Raw genomic sequence first — 21,457 nt, forward strand, 5'->3', positions numbered from 1 at the left:
CTTTTACACTGTCTGCACAAGTGTGTGGCTAATCACAGCACAGTGAGCCTAAATCTTTTGATCTGCCTTGTGCCTCAGTATTGACCCCTGTTCAAATCTTATCCAGTGCCCTGTAAAATAATAGCCAGAAGAAAAAATCAATGGTGGGGGGAAAAAAGAGGGTAGAGGGGGCTGGTAGGATATTGCTTTGATCGTCACTGTTTTTGATGCTTTCATCATCACCGATCAAAAAAAACATGGGTTCTCTCTGAGTTTGAGCCATATGTCAGTTGGCAACTCCGAATTGACATTAGAGTAGGCGTGATTATGAATGTCAACGGTTGTTGCTATGAGCTGGCAACTTGTCCTGGGTGTACACTGCCTCTCGCCCAAAGGCATCTGGGATAGGCTCCAACCAAGGCTCTCCAATTATCCTTGCCTACTTGTCCTTGGTCTTCCCTCTAGATCACTCAATCATTCCTTGATTTTCCTGTTCTTTCCTCAACCACAGTCTAACTGATGTTCACATGGCTCTTGTAAAGAGTGGTCAGGAACGGTCATTGATTTGTTCTCTGCCCCCTGTCCTCTACGTGCCAAAGCTTCCAGTACTCCATTTTTGTTGAATGAATCTATATGATTGGTTACTTCAGGTGGGATACTGTGAGACTGATAATATCACTAGCATGTGGGTATGAGTCTCACTGCTGACATATCTAACATGCTTTGAATAGTCAAAGATACCTAAAAGGGTGCCTAATTAATACAACCCATTAACTTTTGCATTTACTCCTTCATTCCCTCATGTCTAGGCTGCTCATTCTCCCATCCAATCCCTCTTGCACACACATCAGTGACTTGGACACACCAGCCTAGCTCCTCTCCTCCCTGTGCAATTACATTTCATTTGCCACTGTTCCCCCTGAGTCGTTCCCCTAAATGAGTCTGCTCAGCCCGTGGTAGGTGTTTGGGTTCTGTTAATTATGCCTATCTCTCTTTGAGAAGTACAGGCGAATTAGACCTGAGAACCCTACAAGCCCCCCCCCAATTCCTGCTGATTGAGACCTTACGGACCCAATCAAAACTTCAAAATACTCCGCATTCAGTCGGCAACGGTGGCCTAGAGGTTCAATACTTTGTGTCTTATCGAAGCTGGCAGGTCAAAAATTGCACTTTCCAGTGGAGGTGAGCTCATTTAATGGAGTCTAATGGGATTTTTAGGGTGTGATCCTGGCTGACACATTTCAAAATGAACATGCATCTTTAAATCTTTAATTTTTTTTTGAAGTAGTAGAACAGAAGTTAAAAAATATTCCTGATAGCATTCGAAAATCAAGCTCAAAGTATGAGCGATTCTTTGCTATCCCGGAAAAAAAAAAGCTATTTTTGCTGGACTATTTTGAAGAAAATCTGCCTTTCAACCCTAGACTTCATCAGTTGAGCTGTATTTAATCATCCAGCAGAGTGTTGCAGCGCTCCCCCAGACTCAATTGAAGTAATTACTAATTGGATGAATGATTAGACTTTCAAGCAGCTCTCAACTTCGTACAAACTTATTGTGCTTAGATAAATATCGACTACTGCATGAATGACAACTGATTCATCACTTCAGAGGTTTTGCTTGTGTTTGCTCCAGTCTTAAGGTGATTTTAGACATACTGGTGCGGACCAAAGACCCATATCACAAGCAAACATGATATATTGTGTCTTTTTCTTTCAGCTGGTATGCGCTGCATTTACACGTTTGTTTTCAGTCTGGTCCACACCGCACCACTATGGGAGCATCAGGTTTCCATGGCAACAAACAGATAAAAGAAATGTGTATTACTTTGTTTCAACTTGACTCCCAAGGGTTAAAGTTTAGCAACAGAGATGGACACTGAATTACGTGTGATGGTGTTTCCCTTACATATACCTGCAATCAATATCTGTTCGAAGTGAATTTGTGGGTGCGAGTAAATGAAAATGTGTTGCTGCACGGATGTCGCCCTATTACCATAGCAACCCAAATCCATCAGAGGTGCAGTTTATGCAGATCCAATGAATGCAAGGTAACTTGCAGCATCGGAAAGCCTGTACTTGGTGCGGACCAGAGTTCGGCCACTCCTACAGACCACGCCAGAGTTCGACCTTTTTTGGGACGTGCTGGAGTGCGACTGTTGTGTTCTAGGTCAATCCAGTCCAGTGGTTTTTAACCCTGTTAGAGGTACTGAACCCCACCAGTTTCATATTTGCATTCACCGAACCCTTTTTTATTAAAACAAATAAAATAAAATATGATTTTTTGTATTCCCCCATCTCCATGCAGCTTAAGAAAGTGTGCCTTTACTTTTGTTGGTGCAAGACTAGACTTGAACTTGGTATTGCAAATCATGCACTTAGGAGGCTGACTCCCATCCGTTATACATGTGAATCCATATTGTACATATTTGTCCCACTGCTTTCTTTTCTTGTTCGACATGGTTGGTATGAAGGGATGAAAATGTTAAGAAATCACACGACGTACCATCACAACACTCACACGTCGACTATTGAGTGCACAAAATTCCCTTCGGCACAGATCGGCCAAGCAATCCAGCATAAACACCTGCAGCCAATGATGGCCAAGCGGGGAGTATCACCATGGATCATATGAGTCGGGAGTGTGTCTTGACTATCGAACCCCTGAAGTTCGATCGAACCCAGGTTAAGGACGTCTGATCCAAACCCTGCCTGTGTGACTGATTCCCTCTCCCGTATTGTACATCATAAACTTATAAGTGTGCTGGCAGATTAATGGACAAGTCACATAGAATTTATATTTCAAAGGATCTTTGGTCCAATTCAGCATGAGACAGGTAATGAATTATAAGGAAGAATTGTTTTTTTTTTAATGCACAGCATCGGCATTGTGGAATCATGAGGGTGAACGGGCATCACCGCGATCATCTCCCACCCACCATGCAGCTTTCTGTCTCGCAGGGCTGCAGGTTATGAGTTTAGTGTTTGCGCCGGTAACTGATTAATCATTAAAATAACCTGTCAGACAAAGGCAAACGCCTTTATCATTCGCTGCCCGCCACAAGTAAGACACGGGAGGGAGGGATGCGCATGGGTGCACCCCGAGTGTGTTTTGAATAAAACCTGTCACGTAGAGATTAATGACATGAGCCAGATGTGCTCAGACACTTTTCACAAGGCCGACTACACACAAGAAAGGACGAAGTTGAGGGGAAAAGAGAGGCTGCGGTTTGATGAATGCAGCCGCCTCACTCAGGGGAACACGGGTCACTGTTATTAATGGGTTAGGGTCCTCGTGGCTTTGCAAAGGTCCCTCCCTTCAACTGGCAGCAGCCTGACAGGTGTCGATTAATCACTCCCTTTTTGCATCTTTCATTAATTATCGCCACAGACGGATGGGTGGCATGGAGAGAGAAATGTATCTTGAGGAGTTAATCAGGGCTTAGGCTCAGATTTCCAAAAGGTGTTACCATCACAGCAATTGGTAGCCTCCTTGATATTACCACACTGTTACCGGATTTCACAGACTTTTTGAAATACCGCGCTGTGGTTGTGGCAGTGCTGATACCTTTTGCTAATTTGTACCGACTTAAAGACGTCTGGCACTTTACAACACTGGGAAGTGATTCACTGCTGTTGAAGCGTAGAATTCCACTTTATTTTGCAGCCTGGTTCATTTGTCAGTCAGGAATTTAAGCGGTCCTTTAGGAGGCCTTTTTTTTTTTTTTTTTAAATGGAAGGGTTCCTCGGCAGTGTTACAAACTGTCAGAATACAATGATTCCTTCATCCACTGATTAATAGCTTTCCCTTTGACAGAGTTCACCAGTTGTCAATTCAATTCAACTTTATTTATTTGTCTGTTAGAATCAAAATTGTCTCTGCAGCCTGACCCCAAAAAGCAACAGTGGAAAGGAAAACTCCTTTTTAACAGGGAGAACCCCTGAAGAGGTGCAGGGGAGTTAATTAATAATAATTAAATTCCTTTACAAGTTACACAACAGTACAGTACAATTTATGGAATCCATCACTCAGAGGACATCATTAGGCCATTGTTGTGCATTCCTGCTTTTAGTTTAATTGCTTCATTTATCAATAAATCATTCTGTTCAACCTTTTCCTTTGATAATCCACTCGAAATCCCAAACTGAGGTTTTACCTGCAGTCTACACTATTGGTTTACCAAATGCAGGTGTCCCTTTTTCCAGTCCATTTTTGCCGGACTGTGTCTTCTGTGAAGTACCCCCAGGGACAGGTCCGATGAGATACCCCTTCTCAAATGTCAGTCTTACGTCATATGAACCTCCTACTCTTCTCTGGTTATGTGAGGGCGCCTTTTCAGTCAGTGCAGACCTTGACTTCACATTCCTCAACAAAAATCTGCTAGTTTTCTCCTAATAGTTTTGTTTTGCCTTTTTGGACCCGAGGGTTGCCCGAGTGATGGAGCACTGAAATATTTGCTCTTATTTTGCTCTTGGCCCTCACAGCCTACACGATCAAAGTTTTCTGGAAATCTCTTCTCTCTAAATTTTCTAGTTTTGTGTTTCTTGTCTTTTTCCTTGTTATTGAGATCACTGTCTGACAAGCATTGCTGACACTTGTGTTGCCTCCTCATCACCACATCCATTATTCCTCTTTGACCTTTCATGAAAGTTTCTCTATTGACTTCCTGTACTGTTTTAATAAAAGGTTTGTATTGATTGAAGAACCACTACAAGCCAATGAACCCTGCTTTAATTTATCAATCGACTGCTGAAATGAGCGTATGACATAAGATGCAATCTGTCTCCTCTGCTGACTTTAATTGCTTTGGATTTTTTTATTTTTTGATCCTCAATTTTAAACTGATGGTCAGCTCAAAGCCCAAATGCCGCAGCCATTTTTTTTATATAACTGATTTCAGCAAACTTTCCTTCACTGCCTCTGGGAGGTGTGCAACTTGGAACATTCTGTCAGGACTCAGAGCAGAGTGCCAAATAATGATGAGCACAAATGGACTCCAAGACCGGGGGAGAAAAACAGAGGGAGAGAGAGAGATAAATGGACTACAAGAGAATGTCTCCGAGGCCGAGAGAGGCAAGAAAGATGTTTACATCTGCTCATCCATGCAGAGCGCACATGTCTGTGTTTGTGAGCCCTCGGTGATGTACTCAAGGCAGCAGTGATGAATGTGACCCTTTTTTCACACACCAGTCTTATCTCTGCAAGTCTATCAGCAATTCTGCTGTCGGCAGACCCGGGAAGGGCTGTTTCATTGTTCACTCTTGTGGTTGTTCTGAAAATGAGTGGCATTAAGAATAAATTTGCTGTGCCGACAGCACAAATATTTCCTGAAAAGGAAAATGTAGCACTAATATACTGTCAAGTTCAGACATGTTTTGAAATGTTGGTGTTGATGCAATGATGTGTGTCACCAACAACAATTAAAAAAAAAAAAAAATTATTATTCTATTCTTAACATGTTATCTCTCCCATGATTTTTAAATTTTGATCCAACTGATAACAATGACCCATTGGAAAGAATGAAAATCATACTAACGCCATTTTCCAAGTGAGTAAAGTATGCTCATTAACTCCCATTCAAACAATTGATCCATTAGCTATTAAGGCATAGGTTTTACCCCATACATGCCACTGCCACACATTCCCTGCCCCCCTGCACAGCAACACTCTGAGCTGGTGTGTTTTCATGGCTCTGGTGGTGTGTCGACCACCACCAACCACGTCAAGATGAGGCAGTAATTATATTACTCCTGCTAGCAGGGTGGGGATGTGCCAAAATAGTTCAAAATCAAAATGATAGCGTATTTGATAGTTGCGATTAGGGCTAGAGCTGTAGTGTAAAAAGGGATCAACATATTATTTTAATAGCGTGATAGTTGTGATTATTTGAGCTGGCACAAGAAAATAATGTTTATTAACCTTATCATTAATATATGGCAAGAATTGTTGTTGTTGTTTTAACATAAAATATTCTTTGTGTGTTTTTGCATCACAAAATGTGCTTTGTACACATTGCCAACAGGGCATTTAAAGGGTTAAAATTTTGCCAATTGAGTATTTTGTATTTTAATTTATGGCTTAAGATGATATAATACAGAAAAATCATGGACTTTCAGTGGATTGGCAAGAACTCACTGGGAGGGATATCAAAGGGTTAAAACACACGGAAATTTTTTTTTTTTTCTAAACATGTCACTCTATGGGCAGTTTTAGCAATAATCCATCCTCAGTCACACAAGCAGCCAGTGTTTTAGATGGCTGAGCACTGAGAGAAGTCGACTGTCTTGTAGCCCCCCCTCTGTCCCCCCGAAGAAATGAAATCCCGTTGTCAGGGCAGCGATAAGCGATGCATGATGGTGCCCTGAGGTCTGTGTTAGGTCTACACGAACCTGTCACAGAGACTGCCCCGTGGACGTTCTCTGCTGAATTTTTAATGTTGCATCACAGCCTATAAGGCGTAAAAAGGATTTATTTGCTGCCGTGGCCGTATTGCCTCAGCAAAACTACTTTAAAGACCATTTTCGTTTCATTTGAAGGGAGAGCAATAATAGATTTGGCAACAGGTGTGGGGAAAAAACAGACTGGAAATAGAAGCAGGGGTTATATTTATGTTCAATTATACAAGCCAGCATGGTGAAAGATAAAGATTATTCCATTTAGCATCATGCCATCGAGTTGATCCAAGCACTGTCTGTCAATATATAATCTTGAAAACTGCAATCTGCCTTTCCGCTCGCCTTCTGATCCATACATGCACTTGTTTTGTCTCTGGATTGTCTTTCAATTTGACGGAAAGAAAAGTGGATAAAACAACCTCGACATCAGACGGTGTCTCTTTGAGGAGGCCGTGGCAGGAAATGTTTCGATTGCTAACCAAAATGTTGCTTTTTTTCTTTAGCCCTTGGTTAGCAGTTGTGACAGTCACATGACGAAAGAGCTCAAGACGAGTAAATCATTTCTTTTGCGACATGTTTTCTCGATGGCAAACAGAACAACAACGAAAAAAGAGAAAACGTGTCGGTGCAGTCAGGGAAGTCAAGAATCAGGACGCTCCTTTAGCTCTTTGATTTTCGCCAAGCTACGGCATCTTGCTTGTTCGACTGTCTTACATCGAGGGAAGGGAGACCAACAAGGGAGAGAGTGATTGAAGGATTGGTGTCATTATATTATTCCTGCACACTTCAGGAAGAGGCGGATGTTCATCTTTCATTCATCGGCTGTGTCCGTTGGGAATCGGGCATTGTTCTCTGTTTTCAGGTACGCCTGGGTGCATTCGGGTCGGTCATATGCAACAGTGCACAACATCCTTGTCAGAATAGTTTGTCACCATTTTTTTCCTTTGCTGTCACTCTTTCCTTCTGCTCCTTTTTTACTATTACTTGACAAATTTCACTTTTTTTAATACATGAGAAAATATTGGGACTGTTGACAAGAAGGAATCAGATTCATGCAAAATTGAAGAATTGTTTTTGTTGGTATCAGAATATATATGCATACAATGACCTTTGACGTGGGAGATAAAGAGCAAAAAGTTGCTCTTTGTCACCTTTTGTCAACTGCTGTCTGTCATGCTTATTATCTAATGTCCTCTTCTCATATTGTCCCTTTTATTTTTTTGTAAATTCTTTTCACACAAAATCTGAAAAGTAATCATCTTAATGGATTAACGTAGACTTAGACTAGACTTCATTGATCTCTTGGGATGACTCCCTCAGGGAAACTTTTAATTCCAGCAGGAAATTATAAGAACAAAAGAGCAGAAAAAGGAGAAACACAAAATAAAAGAGCATCAACATATGAATTAAATAATATTAAAAAAACTATAAAGACAAAAGAGTTCTTGAGCCTGTTGGTCCGACACTTGGAAAGGAGCAGCCTATCACTGAACATGCTCCTCTGGTTGCTGATGAATGTGTGCAGAGGGTGGCTGGCATTGTCCATAATGTCCAGCAGTTTGTTGAGTGTCCTCATCTCTGCCTCCTTCATCAGAGAGTCCAGCTTCGTGCCGACCAGAGATCTGGCCCACTTGATCAATTTGTCCAGTCTGGAAGAGTCCTTTTTGGATATGCTGCCCCCCCCCCCCCCTTCTCCTGCTTTGTGTCTTCCTATACAGGTGGTTGGTGTGTGTTGTCCAGTCCAGTGCAGTTTATTGTCCAGCCACAGCCTGAGGTATTTGTAGGAGTCGACAGCCTCCACCTCGGCTCCCTCTAACAGTACTGGTTGCAGTCTTGGTCTGGACCTCCCAAAGTCAATAACCAGTTCCTTAGTTTCAAAGGTGTTGAGCTGTAGGTGGTTAGTGTGGCACCATGTAGCAAAGTCCCTGACCAGCCTCCAATCCTCCTCCTCTCTGTTGTCCTGGATGCACCCAAGGATGGCTGTGTCATCAGCTCCGAGTTGTAGCAGAAGTCCGAGGTGTACAGGGTGACGAGAAGAGGGGCCAGCACTGTTCCCTGAGGGGCTCCAGTGCTGCTGACCACCGTGTCAGACGTGATGTCCTTCAGCCCGACATACTGTGGTCTGCCAGTGAGGTAGTCAGAGATCCAGTCCACCAGATGGGGGTCCACTCCCAACATGCCCAGTTTGTCCCAAAGCAAAGGGGGCTGGATAATATTGAAGGCACTGAAGAAGTCCAAGTCAAGTCTTGCATTTTTTTCACATTTTTCCCAAAACGAGAACAAGAAGAATCAAAATAATAACATCAAAGGGACATAAATCAAAGAAAGCAATTTCAGGTCTTACTTGAAGTTCAACCAGCAACAATAATCGGTCCAGACCAGAATATTTTATTGTCACATTGTCTGTTATTACCTCATCATCCTCTAATGCTTCTCCCTTTTCCAATGCCTCCGCGCTGAGTCAGTTAGGCTACAGTCTGATGTGCTGAATAAGATCCCACATATTTGTAGCTGATGCAGCAAAAGAGCTGTGCTAAAGAAAAAGAGTTGGGGGGGAAGTCCACAGCTTGAGTAAAAGGAGGGCAGAAAAGTGTTTTAACGCTGGAAAGTGCTGACATAATTTCAGCAAAGATGAAAAGATGATTGGCACACAGGCACCGAAGAAGAGACTGGGACACCATATCTATCACGTTTGACGCTTGGCAGCAGTGTGGACGTATTAGTTTTAGGTAAGAATCCACTTGCAAGATAGCTCTTTCCCAATCAAGCTTCTATTCTTTCTCATGAAAAGAGCTGAGCGAAGACAAAGAAAATAAAAAAGACTGGTAGTTGGACACCATCCCAGAGCAATTAGCTGAACCCACATAGCTGCTTGATTAATAAATGGATGGAAGTTATGCAGCAATTGAAACCCGTTGCATATTTACCAATTATTAGCATTTTGGTAACTCGGGGACCTATGCAGTAGCCTTCCTCCCCTGGGTTGATAATTGAGACTGTTTCCTCTCCTTTCTTAAGGGCTCGTTATGATATAGCATAGCCTATCGACAACATAAGGCCTTTCCTACGCAAATGGAGATTGCATTGATGCTTCAGCGGACTGTCTGTTTTGCTACGCAATTTCCCAATTTTCGATCCAAACAAGTGAAGAGGGGCAACGTTCATTACTTTTACATTTTCAGCCACTCACTTCAGATTTCATGAGCATGTCTTTGGTTGGCAAGGAACACACACAAAAGCACACTGCTTGTACAAAGAAGAGTCTGAAAACACACTACGAGCAAGCAATAAGGAAGACAGCGGTGATATTCCATTTGTCGTGTAGCTCAAGTGGGACTAGAGGCTATATAAGGCATCTTTGTTTATTTACTACTCCGTAATGTAGACTTTACTACACCTACATGCCGTTTACGTTGCTTTGCAATCTTTTCTCCATCATGCGATCCACGATCCATACAGGTGTGGCAGGTCGGAAATATCAAATCTGTCAGTGCCAATAATTAGAAAAAGGCAACAGACGAGGTCAAGGAGGCCATTTCTTTGATGGATTATCAGCAGTCGCAGTATTACAATCGCGTACTCGTGGATGTTCACGCTAGCAGTCTCACGGCAGATGCGCTGCATGTCGGAAATGCCTTTCTGTTATTCCGCCTGATCAAAAGCTGTTGGGTAACTAATCAGCAGATGTAATGGCGGGAGGCGCTCTTCTCATCAGAGGGAAAATGATGGCATCTCAACAGCAGGCTCAGAATTCTCAATTGCACACTCACACATACAATGCAATGTCTGTGATGACAGTCCCGAACAAGATGAGGACAGTCTAGAGCCCCTTTTTCAATTTCAAACATTTTTTTTCTGGATTTGGAATAACCTGGGTGCATTTCCACTAAAATTACCAAAGAAAACGATTTTCCCCAACCCCCCGAAAAAGTACCCAGTAGTGGGCCTTTTCGCTTTCCCTGGAATTCTTAAGTGAGAGAGTAATAATACAAGAAAAAAATAAAAAGTATCACAACAATATGGTCAACAATTGTGAGAAAAGTTGAAATAGTGCACAAAAAATGGCAAAATAAACATTTATTGACCATCTAGCATTAAAAAATGAAGACAATGACAATCACCTGCTATAACAAGATAATAAAAGAGGACAGTGGTGATTATTTGAATCCATTAATGAAACTTTAGACTTAAATGTTCCAAAAACATCTAAAGGTGTATTTTACTGCAAATGTGGATTTTCAGTGAGTCCTAACTTAATTGGTGGCATTTAAACTATGAAACAAGAAGAAATAAAGAACATTTTTATTGCCATTGTCACGAGCTTGTCATCTACATCTACAAATTCTACATTGTCAAACTAGATACATTTTGACACAAAAATTGATTTTTATGTCCCTTTTGTTCTTTCAATTTTACTCAGCCATAGTACCAGCCACAATACTTTTGACACCACAAATAGATTGTCTGAGGTGCCTCGATTTCCGTAGATACCAAGGATGTACATATGAATCTTATACCCAAACTAGATGTAAGATTTTATTTATTTTCAGAAGCTTAAGAGCCTCATCTGACAATGATAGATACATCATCGGCCTACACTGGAGGGGTAAAAATGAAATATCAGGAAAAAAAATCAGACATCACTTACATCGGAATCCCTCTGCTGAGAGCCCACATGGGGGCTGGTGGGTTCTGAGGGGATCTAGAGAGTAATACTCCCTGAAGAACATCGCATAAACATGCAGAAATGTAGGCTGGAGGCTCTCAGTAGGGGGTCGGGATCCCTGACTCGCCTTCACAATTAGTTGCACATGTAGCTTGCTGATCTGGGTCGACAGTTACATAAACTGTTCTATTTCTAAAGCACTTAGAGGGGCTTCACCCTAAATTTGACAGCATCTTCTTGCGCTTGGTAACTTCATTTGATTGTGAGCTTAAAATCTAATGTAATGTAGCATGAGTCCATAAAATGTGGTCAATCACATGACCGGAATTAAGCATTACATTTGAAAATACTACATTTAAAAGTGAAAGGGGCATTTAACTGCCATTTGTTTGAAACACAAATATCACCCGAAGCGTTCCTCCACACTGCATGAAGCATTTCATTTTCTGTAGCACTGATAAAATACATTGGTGGAGAGCGTTCCTCAGTTAAACTGTCTGCCTCAAGCAAAAAAACAAAACAAACGTATGAATCAGAGCACAAGAGCACGCTGGCAAGCTAAATGCTAAACTGCACATGTGAATTTCACACGCAGCCTTTATGTCTTTGAATGAAGAATACAGCTGCAAGGGACTCATGTAAATGTTAACTTATCTGTAAATGATGCAAAACAAGTAGGTTTTAGACAGGATATTTTAAAGCTAATTTCAGAATGATGAACTAAAATATACTGTTTTAGTAAAACTTAGCAGCTGCCACAGCTAGGGAGGTTAATATGTAAAATTCTACAAAACTTTATAAAACTTCTGTTGCAATCAAGAATGTCTATAGGTGCTTTACGGAAGCCTTAACAAGTAACATTAGCAAGAAAGACCTCCCTTTGGTTGTCAAGGTACATCTGAGTTAGCTCACAAAATGTATAATTATATGAGTTATCTTTGGCAGGAAGGAGAGCTGTAAATAATGAGCTTTAGGCCATTTGATAAGTCCAGGACCCGAGGTGGAACACTTTTAACCCATGGTCAAAAATATGGATTTTCAGGACAGAGACAATCAAAGAAAAGGAGTTGGGAAGAATTTGGAAGAAGACACAAAACCAGAGTTAGTTGATGAAGATAGAGAGTAGTGGACAACTAACTAAGCTAAATACATCATGAGAAGTCTCCCTGCAGTCTAAAACAATAACATCATAGCTAAGAGATGATCTGCAGTCACCTCAGCCAAATCTAACTACAACTAAAGGCCTTGACAAAAAGGCCCAATTGTGAAAAATAGAGAAGTGTCAGGCTCCTTTTCTGTGGAACCAGATACAAGCTTGGCTTTAGAAGGATGACAGTTCCCAGATGACTCTTAGAAACCCTGGCAACCACATGCAAACCTGTACTCTCAATGAAGTGAACTGTTACGGTAATATAGCACCATGAGGGTCTTTAAGAAGGCCAGTCAGGGCCTTGTGAGAAAGGAGAAAGAATGTCATGATTCTGCTGGCAACCAAAGAGGAATGAGGAGCATATAGGATCAAAAACAGTAAATGCTTCTCCCTGTTGAGAACTTGGAGCACATTTCAATCAATAAACATGCCAAGTCACGACACATGATATGGCTCACGTGGAGGGCTCACCCTCCTCTCTGCATCAGTTATCTAGGGAGAGTGCGCTACCTTAAAAGTTATTAATTTAATTTTAAACTTCCTCGTGTCTTTAAGTTGATGCTCTGACTGAGTGGTCTCTGACAAATGCATTGTTAAATGTCCGTCTCGAGCTGTTGTTCCTGGCAGGTGTTACGCAAGAAAGCTCCCGAGCCCTCCCGAATTAATCGACTGGGATACTTCTCCCACGTCTCCCTCTGCGCATATTCAAACGCAATCTGACTACGCTGTCAAAGTGAGGCCGTTCACGAGGTTTGAGACGGCCATGGTTTGGACAGACCCTGAAAGGTGGAATATGGCGTGTGCTGTAGATGTGAGGCGACAGATAGAAAACTCCCCGCGCAGCCTGTATCAATGTCTCGCGTAGCGCAGCTGTCATTCGCGTTCACGTCACAGGTCGGTAACACATTACGAGCGCGACTGTCCTCCAGCGGGGCCTCGTCTTCAGCCCTTCTCACCCTGTTGGTGTTAACTCTGCTTGGGTTAGCTTGAGCTGAGGCCGAAGCGTCGTGTAACCTTTCCCCCCTTATCAAAGTCAAGATGGCTGCAACTTGCCTCGAGTCACTAACTGTCACACTGTCTCTACATATATACATCCCTCCTTTGGATATGATCCTTATGACCCCTTCATTTTGGAATGCTATTCAATAATATGAGCTACCTTGCGTTTAACTGCAGGACCATTCCTTAGCAAGCAGCTAGATTAATCTTGCCCACATTAACCTATAGCTGCTTCAGGTGCTTTGTGGCCAAGAGGGCTGCAACCATGGAAACACCTTCTATGCACTACTCCATACCCGCATTTAACTTTTATTTTCCTACCAAATAGCAATATAATTTTGCTTAAATGTGTGAAATTACTGTGTGAGTTTGTAACTGGCGGGTGTAGCCAGTGCTTTCTAGCTGTGGTAATTTCAATCAGCAGCGCTTTATTATTTTTTTCTCACTCATTATCTAGGCCCAGTTGTTATCTTTTTACTTGTATACAGATTCCCCTGCCATGATCAACGTAATACACACTCAGGAAGCCAGTGTCCTGAAATATATTTGTTCCACTCAGGATTACTTTAGCCACCACTGTAATTTGGCCTAGAGTTAATCCCTGCAATTCTTTTTAACCACTTTCAGTAAAGTGTAAATTGTGTCTTTGCCTGCCACTAATTGGCTTCAATAGTTGGTCCTGCGTTGATTGTTGCTTCCAAAAAAATAAAAATGATGGCAGACTTCCTCAAACCAGATGTATCAGGCAAATTTTGAGAAATTAAAATTGTGAGATTTGGGGCTTTGCACGTGCTCCACTCGGAACATGCGCGCATGCAATTAACTTGCATGAGATGGCTGAAAAATCCGTGCGCGAGCAACGTGATAGGCTGGAAGCGTGTGCAGGACGGATTAGTGTTCAGATACCTGCGGAAACCCAGATTAATAGTGATGGCCAAATGAGATGCCACAAAGAATTCATTATTCCATCTCTTAAATAAATGAGCCCTGGGCTGTGACTCCATCGCTGCCACCTCAGATATAACACACGCTTTAATGAGAGCTGCTGGGAGGGAGGAGCTGTGAAAATGTGCACACTCCATGAAGAGCAAACCTCTCTGTTTTTGTTTGTGTTAAGCATGCACATGTTGCGAGGACATAATGCAGATGTGTTCATGGAGTGAGCGTGAAGCCTTTTTTTTTTCTCGAGACCAACAGTCGCTTAGTGCTTTCAGCAGTGCTTGGAGTGCATGTCCCATCTTGGAAAGGCTGGTTGTGGTCCTCTCATTGTTTCCCAAGTGTTTCCCATGAAGCAACCGCCTTGTGTTTTTAAAAACTACCTAATATGTCTCTCTCTGTGACATTGGTGCAGGTGGGCAAACAAACTGTAAAGCAGCTGGGGAAAATGCTATGCTAATGATATACCCACGCTCTGTACGGTGTGCATGTCCAAGACGTTTCTGTCAAGAGACAGATGTTTTCGTCCCAGCCTCGGAGCCATTCTTCAAGAAACCATCCCAGCGAGTGTATACTTTTTTTCTTATTGGGTGTTAGTGTGTTGGCCACCCTCCCTGGAGCCACTGTCACTGCAGAGAAGAGTGTGAACACATCGGCCTGATGATGCAGCCCGGCAGCTCCTCAAAAGGGGAGCGCGTAAACATGCGTTGTGAAGGGGCCGCTGCAGAATTCTCTGCCACCACACCAACGTACAGATTTCTGCGTATTTTGCCGCTAGGTGGTCATGTTCTGTTATATTCTGCGCTGCTCTGCTGTGCAGTTCTTTTCCAACATTTGTTAATGTGCAGCAGAGCTGTCAGGTCCGTTCTGACTGTGCTGCCTGCCGGGGCGGCTGCCTCATGCGCACGCAAACACCCTCTCGGCCATGTTTTCTCATCGTATTATTTGGCACCATCCTCCACCCTTTTGTCATGTGGTGGGTAGCAGCTGAAATGGAAGCACGTATATCTTATACCAATACAGTAAACTGGTTCTCAGAACCTTGTTGTTTGTGAGAAAACACTCTGCAATGACAAACTCTAACAGAGTCATCTATTTGTGCATACTTGCTCACCTAATAATCATACTAATTTTTGTAAAAATGTGTTTTTATGTGTTTTATAAAACATCTTTTTGATGTTCAAATTGACTCTGTGGCTTTGATTAGGATAATCAATAACCAAACTGCATAATATTTTGCGAAAAGATGATAAATTGTATCGGATTAATCATAAATTATAAATTTGAGAGGGAAGCTTGGAGCATGCACCCCAAGTCTGACTATAAAAATCAGAGAATGCAGAGAAGGGTAATAATTGGTTTTGATGCGTTTACATGCGCTTCAGAATTCAATTATTCATCCATTTACACGATCGCTGGAAGAATCTGAGGAGTCCAAAAATCATGTGTGGATTGTTAAGGTCATGTAAACGGGCCTAATGATACCAGTACAATGCAAGAGAATGCCATATACCACCAAAGGCACCTTTTGTTCACATATTTTAGCCAGGGAAAGAAATTACAAAAAGCAAGTCTCTGCTTAAAATTCGGACTATGAAAACTCCTGTAGTTGGTTGGGTGTTCAAATGAAGTAGAATTTTGGAATTAATTTTATGTTGCTTCTTTATAATTAGCTACTTTTGGTTGCAGCTAAATGCTGAAGGAACTGATTTTAGGTGCTTTTAGGGGCACTCAGTGAGATAGGTTTGAGTTTAACAATTAGCTCGAGGACACTATAGCATCCAGCTATATTACCCTCCCAGTTGGCTTTTATGTCACCTGTGGTCTGGGTCATGGCTAAAATTTCTTTGATTTATAAGTGAGGTCAGGAGGTTGAAGCACTAATCGCTCCACGTGTCTTCTTTTTTTTGTGGCGCTTGGTTCTCTATCATTTTTTACAAATTTTTAGAACTTTTTCTGTGGGTTATTGCTCTCTCTTTTTGCCGACATCATCACTCCTATGAGAGACATGACTCTCCGTCTCAGACCGAGACTGTTGGAGCAATATTGTGACCCATTTTGCCGATGCCAACTTTTCATTTTTGAAGATGCTTCCAGACCTTGAAAAGTAGCACTGGATTTTCAGGGTGCTGCTGTCAGACCTTGACCTTTTTTTTGGCGAATTTAACGCAACCTTGTCACCCCTCAGGTGCAGGTGAATCAGGGCATCGAAATGACCAGAGGCAAAGGCATTTTTATGGCTGTAATATCTCTCAAATTTAGAAAAAGAAGGCCTGGATCCTTGAATTAGCAATTCCAGTTTTAAAACAAAAAACTCCCTGGAGCTACAAACACCTGGGCCTCCATCATTTAATGGCTTCAGTGTGAACTGAGGGCCATCAATGAGCTTTATTACAGCACAGTGGCATTTACGTCATGTCTTTTTAATTACTTTGACTGATAATTTGATCTGGATGAATGCAGGCAGGTCAGTCAGGAAGAGACCATTCACGGCGTTACAAATAAGTAACCTTTCAAACTTTCCGCTTAAATGTAATTGGCGCCTCGGGGGAGACGATCAAACCATGCACACGCATCAGCCCTAATTTAGCGGTTTTGTCTTTGGTGAAGGGTGATTTTTTTTTTTTTTTACCTAAATTCTGAGTGATAGGTTATTATTAAAGTTATTGTGCTCAGGAATATATGCTCGTGTCGATTTGCAGAGGAAAAAGTGGCCAAGTACTTTTGACAATGACTTGGGTAGCTCAGCCTGTTGGTAAGCTGGGCTGAGAAGCGGAGGGTTCTCAGTTCGACCCCCAGTGCAGACAAAACGTGCTCTGTCTGTCTTACCAAACCCACAATTGCTCATATATGGCCCTTTGATGAACTGGCGACTCATTTAGGGGCGGACCCTGCCTTCGCCCATTGTGGACCCTCCCCGTGACCTTGAAAGGGTTAAAGCAGTTAAGATGACGGGACAAGATAACGACTTACAAATTTGGTATCTTGGGATAACATTGTCAGTTTTCTCTTGATAACAAATTAATTCAAATTTCATTATCTGGCCCAGGTGTTCAGTCACAAAGGGTTGAGTGTGACTTCCTGGTAGCTTCCACTACAGCATATCTGTTTTATCTGAAATCAGGATGATCCTACGGACCAAACCAGCACGCAATCATCTGGGATGATCGTCAGCTTTTGAAAACAAAATTTTCTGTTAATCTAGATATATAAATACATAAATGACACTTAAAAAAATAAGTCATTATCAAAAGAAAACTGAAAAAACACAAGTTGGTGTCTTTTTATATCCCGAGTTCACAAATTAATAAGCTGCTTTCACGAGAAAACAACCTTTGTTATCCTGAGAAAATGGGAAAAAAAGAAGTCCCAACAATGAGGAAACTGACATTGTTAACCCAAGCTAGCTAGGAAAACTATGAGGAAACACAAACAGATTTACATGTAAATGAGCATAAAGCATAGCTGCAAGTAGATGTATACAAAGGTACAAATGGGTGCACAATACCGAAACATGAGGGTTTCATAATGAATATGAGAGTGGAAGGTACCGGTAGAAATATTCCCCTTGTGCAGTGATCAAGGTTTACTGTTATTGGAAGAACAGTTTTATATGCAGATACAAATTGGTCAAAAACCAATGAGCAAAAATACCACAAAAAAGGAGGTAAACGGAGGAAATTTTAATAAGGTAACTTGAAGATGTTGCCATTAACCGCTACAGCCTCTTCCCCGTCTGGACACCATAGGGTGCGAATAATGGTGTTGTTCTCACCCGTTGGTGGGGACGAAGTGCTAATGAATTCCATCTGCAGGAGCGGCACGCCAACACCTCTGTACAGCTGCTGTGCTGTAGAGCGCAGCTATTGACGCAGTATTGACCTGAAAAAAACATTTGAAGGAAAAAGTTTGTGATTTAAAATATTTGGCGAGCAAAATAAAAAAATAAAACCAGAAATCACTGATCTATATACTATTTAACAGCTACGTTAAATGGGCTTGTAGTTTCTCTCCTGTTCATTTCAATGTTCCGTCCCCGCTGTCTCGCCATGCCTCGCTTCCTCAGCCGTCGTCGTGTGTGAGCCTCTCCAGTGAGGAGCAGTTTTCCTGAATGAGATAATAATCGCCAACTCTCAGGGCTCTGGTCGGAACGGACTTTTCACGCACTTCTTTTACGGTGTCTGTTTATAATTGTAACCCAGCGTCCCATCGGTCTGTCGGCAGCACTTTGGTGCCACTGCGACTGAAGCATTGAAAATCTGGAAATTTGGGGATTTGAGTGCCGATTCACGGAACTGAGGACTGTCTCTTGCCAATCAAAGCGTCCCTTTCGAGGATTGGTGGGTCTGCTTTGGTGCAGTCGCTGTCACTGTAGGGATATGAGGTGATTGTGGAGAGGAAATTATTGTTATTAGCATGTTAGTTTCAGGATTCTGGACTTTTCGAAGTAATGTGTGTGCCTGAGGTGCACATTGATCCCTTCATTAATCTGTTCAGCACCATGAGAAGAATAATGAGACCCTCTCAAGGTTTTACTTCCATTACTGGTTGTCAGGGGTCCATACTGTTCTTTTCTGATTCCTTTTTTTTTTTAAAGATAGCTTTAATTATTAATACAGAAAATCTACCAAATCACTTGGGGGACAGTGTTCTCGCTCAGAAAGCCTCTCTGCACCTCCTCCAACCTGAAAAACATACAAAATGCATCAGCGTCTTCAGATTTTAACTTGAGAGGAGGGCGCACTTCTCCCGGAGATGCTGACAAGTCGGCTTGTCCCGTGCTAATGAGCTCTGCGGTCGATTCCTGAGCTCGGTTTTATGCAAATACATCCCAGCGTGCCACCGGAGCAAGGAAGGCCGATTCGTTGTCCAGGCTAGGCTACTGCAGTGATATAAAGTGGGAGCGATGAGACAAAGAAAGATATCAATCGTTTATGAGGCTTTTCCACTTCTTCCGCCGGGCTCTGGCTGAGTGCGTCCAACTGAATATCATCTGTGCTAATCCCATTTAGCTAAATGTAATCAGAAAAGCCTCATTTGGACTTTCTGTGGCCCCGCGCTCTTCCTGTGTGTGCAGTCTTACATCAGGCCCCCTCAGTTGCTGTCTGTCGACATCTTCAGAGACTTTTTTCTCTTAGTCGGTCCATCAGAGCTTTGAATGGCCATGTGTGTCATCCATTATCGCTGCCAGCTAATTTCTTTCTTTCTCTGAGGTTCTGTGAATTTGAGCCAAAAGATGTATTTATTTTTTATTCTTACTTCACTTTACATCACCAATATTAGTTTATGCAAAAAAAAATGGAATTACAACAACATAAAACAGGTTTAGGTGACCTTTTTCAAGCTCAATTGTCTTCATTCAAGTGTGGATTTTGCATGTTTTCAGAGCTGTAATGTCCAAGGACCAAAATCGGCAGGCTTCTAAATACTGTAAACATTTGCTCGCATCCAATAAATCATTTTATTACTTGGCCATAAAACATTTTTAATAGTTTAAGAGTTGATAATGACTTCGTTGACGTTTCAATCCATTCCATCATTAGTCCGTATATAATGATACAAGCCTCTGTTGCTTGTCACAGCTAGCAGCTAGCTGGTGGTGTCCTGGGCCTCCTCCTATACAATCACAGACTCTTTCATGAGTATTTTTTTCATGGCCTCATGGTCTGTTGAAAACAGCCAAGTGAAAAAGCAAACATCCTAATCTAGGGCACAAGCTGCATTCCATTAGGTAGGCCTGTCAACCCTTATCTATTGATCTGCTTGGATTTGGTCGACTCTCTAACTTTATATTTTGAGGAGTCGCGCTGAGTGGAACTTGAGTCTTACTGATCTGACAGATAAAAACAAAGATAAAAGAGCAGCATTTAAGCGCGGGTCTGGGACAATAAGCGGAGAATAACTGGAAAAGGGATTGAGCTGAAGATAAAGGCATTGGAGTGGAGGATGTAGAGGAATGCTTGAGAAACAGAGGTTTGTCCTCCAACACTTTTGAAAGTCATTGGGTTCGGCGTTAAAACGCAGGAGATGGGGGGATGATGCGACTTTAGAAAGAGCATACATAAAGCAAGGGGGGGAAACCACACCCACGTATGCACACGCTTTAGTTCAATAATAAACACGGCGCTGCATGCTTCCTTCCTCTGCTGCCTACACGATTCCCTTTACTGTAAATAAAAGATCAGACCGAAATAAATATCTCTCACCCCAACAAACTTTCCTCTCCTAAATTCGGGAGCCCAGATAACAGGCTTTGGTTTGTTTGACTTCCTTCATACGCTTCATTTCAGGTCCCATCAACAGGGGCATATTAAAATAGAATATACGATGAAAATTTGAAACAAAGAAATTTTGATTTGCTACGTTCAACACAACTGTTTTTCCGTCATTTTAATTTCCTGCCAACAATTAGTTCTCCCCGTTTGCATTCTCCGTGGTGCACATCGCCCTGGAAAAGCATATTTACCCAAACACATCCTTAATTAAAACTGTCATTCCTCTGCTCTCAGCTGGGTGGCCCATCCCAGCCCCTTCATCCCCCCATCGACAGCCGTTCAGAGCAGAAAATCTGTGGACTGTATCGCGCCGCTAGCGGGCTAATCTCTGCCTTTCACCCCCTGTTTTTGAATTAATTCTGCTCATTATCACGTCCTCCCAGAGCCTCTTCCCCCTCTCTGCTCCTGTTCTATCATCCCTTTCCTCCTCCCTCCATTCTCCTCCTCCCTTTCGCCAACTCATCCTCTCTCACATGGCACTTCCCTTCTTCCTTCCCCATCTAAAAGTAGGACGACAAGCGAGAGAGAGGTGGGTTTTTTTTTGCCCCGCCTAAAGTTGAGAAATTCTAAATAGCATCATGAGTGTCCACGGGCGAGAAAATGCATTTTAGTGTCAGCCACATTATAATTGCATTTCGGCAGTAGTGGGCTGAGGGGGCGCCCATTACATAAGCAAAACAGAAGGGCCTCGCTGTGATCAGAAGTGGTGCTGTCACTGAGGTATTCTGAAATGTAGCCAAGGGAACCTGACTGCATTATCGCAGCCTAACCGCAAAGCATTTAGCCAAGCTTTTGTCATTAACCCCCCGCTCACCCCCTAATGATTGTCAACCCGCTCACAGTCCTCGTCAGTAGTGGAATGGTGAGTGCTGCAGGGCTGGAGGTCACATTTAATTTGCATAAAATGTATCAAAACAATCTTCCCGCCAACACCTAACCAGGGTGTGTGTGTGGCTACAGCTGTTTGCACCGCTAGCTGGGTAGCTCCGTCAGCAGTACCGAATAATTAAAGACTTGGTGTTGTGATTTTCACGTCTAGCTGTCGAGGTTAAATTGACC

The 21,457-nt window shown here is 42.4% G+C and overlaps 1 protein-coding gene across 8 annotated transcripts in view; it reads left to right on the top strand.

Annotated features, from left to right (window-relative positions):
• nrxn2b (neurexin 2b) overlaps nt 1–21,457 on the top strand; it is a 460,093-nt gene that overhangs the window by 381,767 nt on the left and 56,869 nt on the right. The gene's annotated exons all lie outside the window — the stretch shown is intronic.

The sequence above is a fragment of the Takifugu flavidus genome, chromosome 3 (genome assembly GCF_003711565.1).
Source record: "Takifugu flavidus isolate HTHZ2018 chromosome 3, ASM371156v2, whole genome shotgun sequence".
Classification (NCBI taxonomy): domain Eukaryota; kingdom Metazoa; phylum Chordata; class Actinopteri; order Tetraodontiformes; family Tetraodontidae; genus Takifugu; species Takifugu flavidus.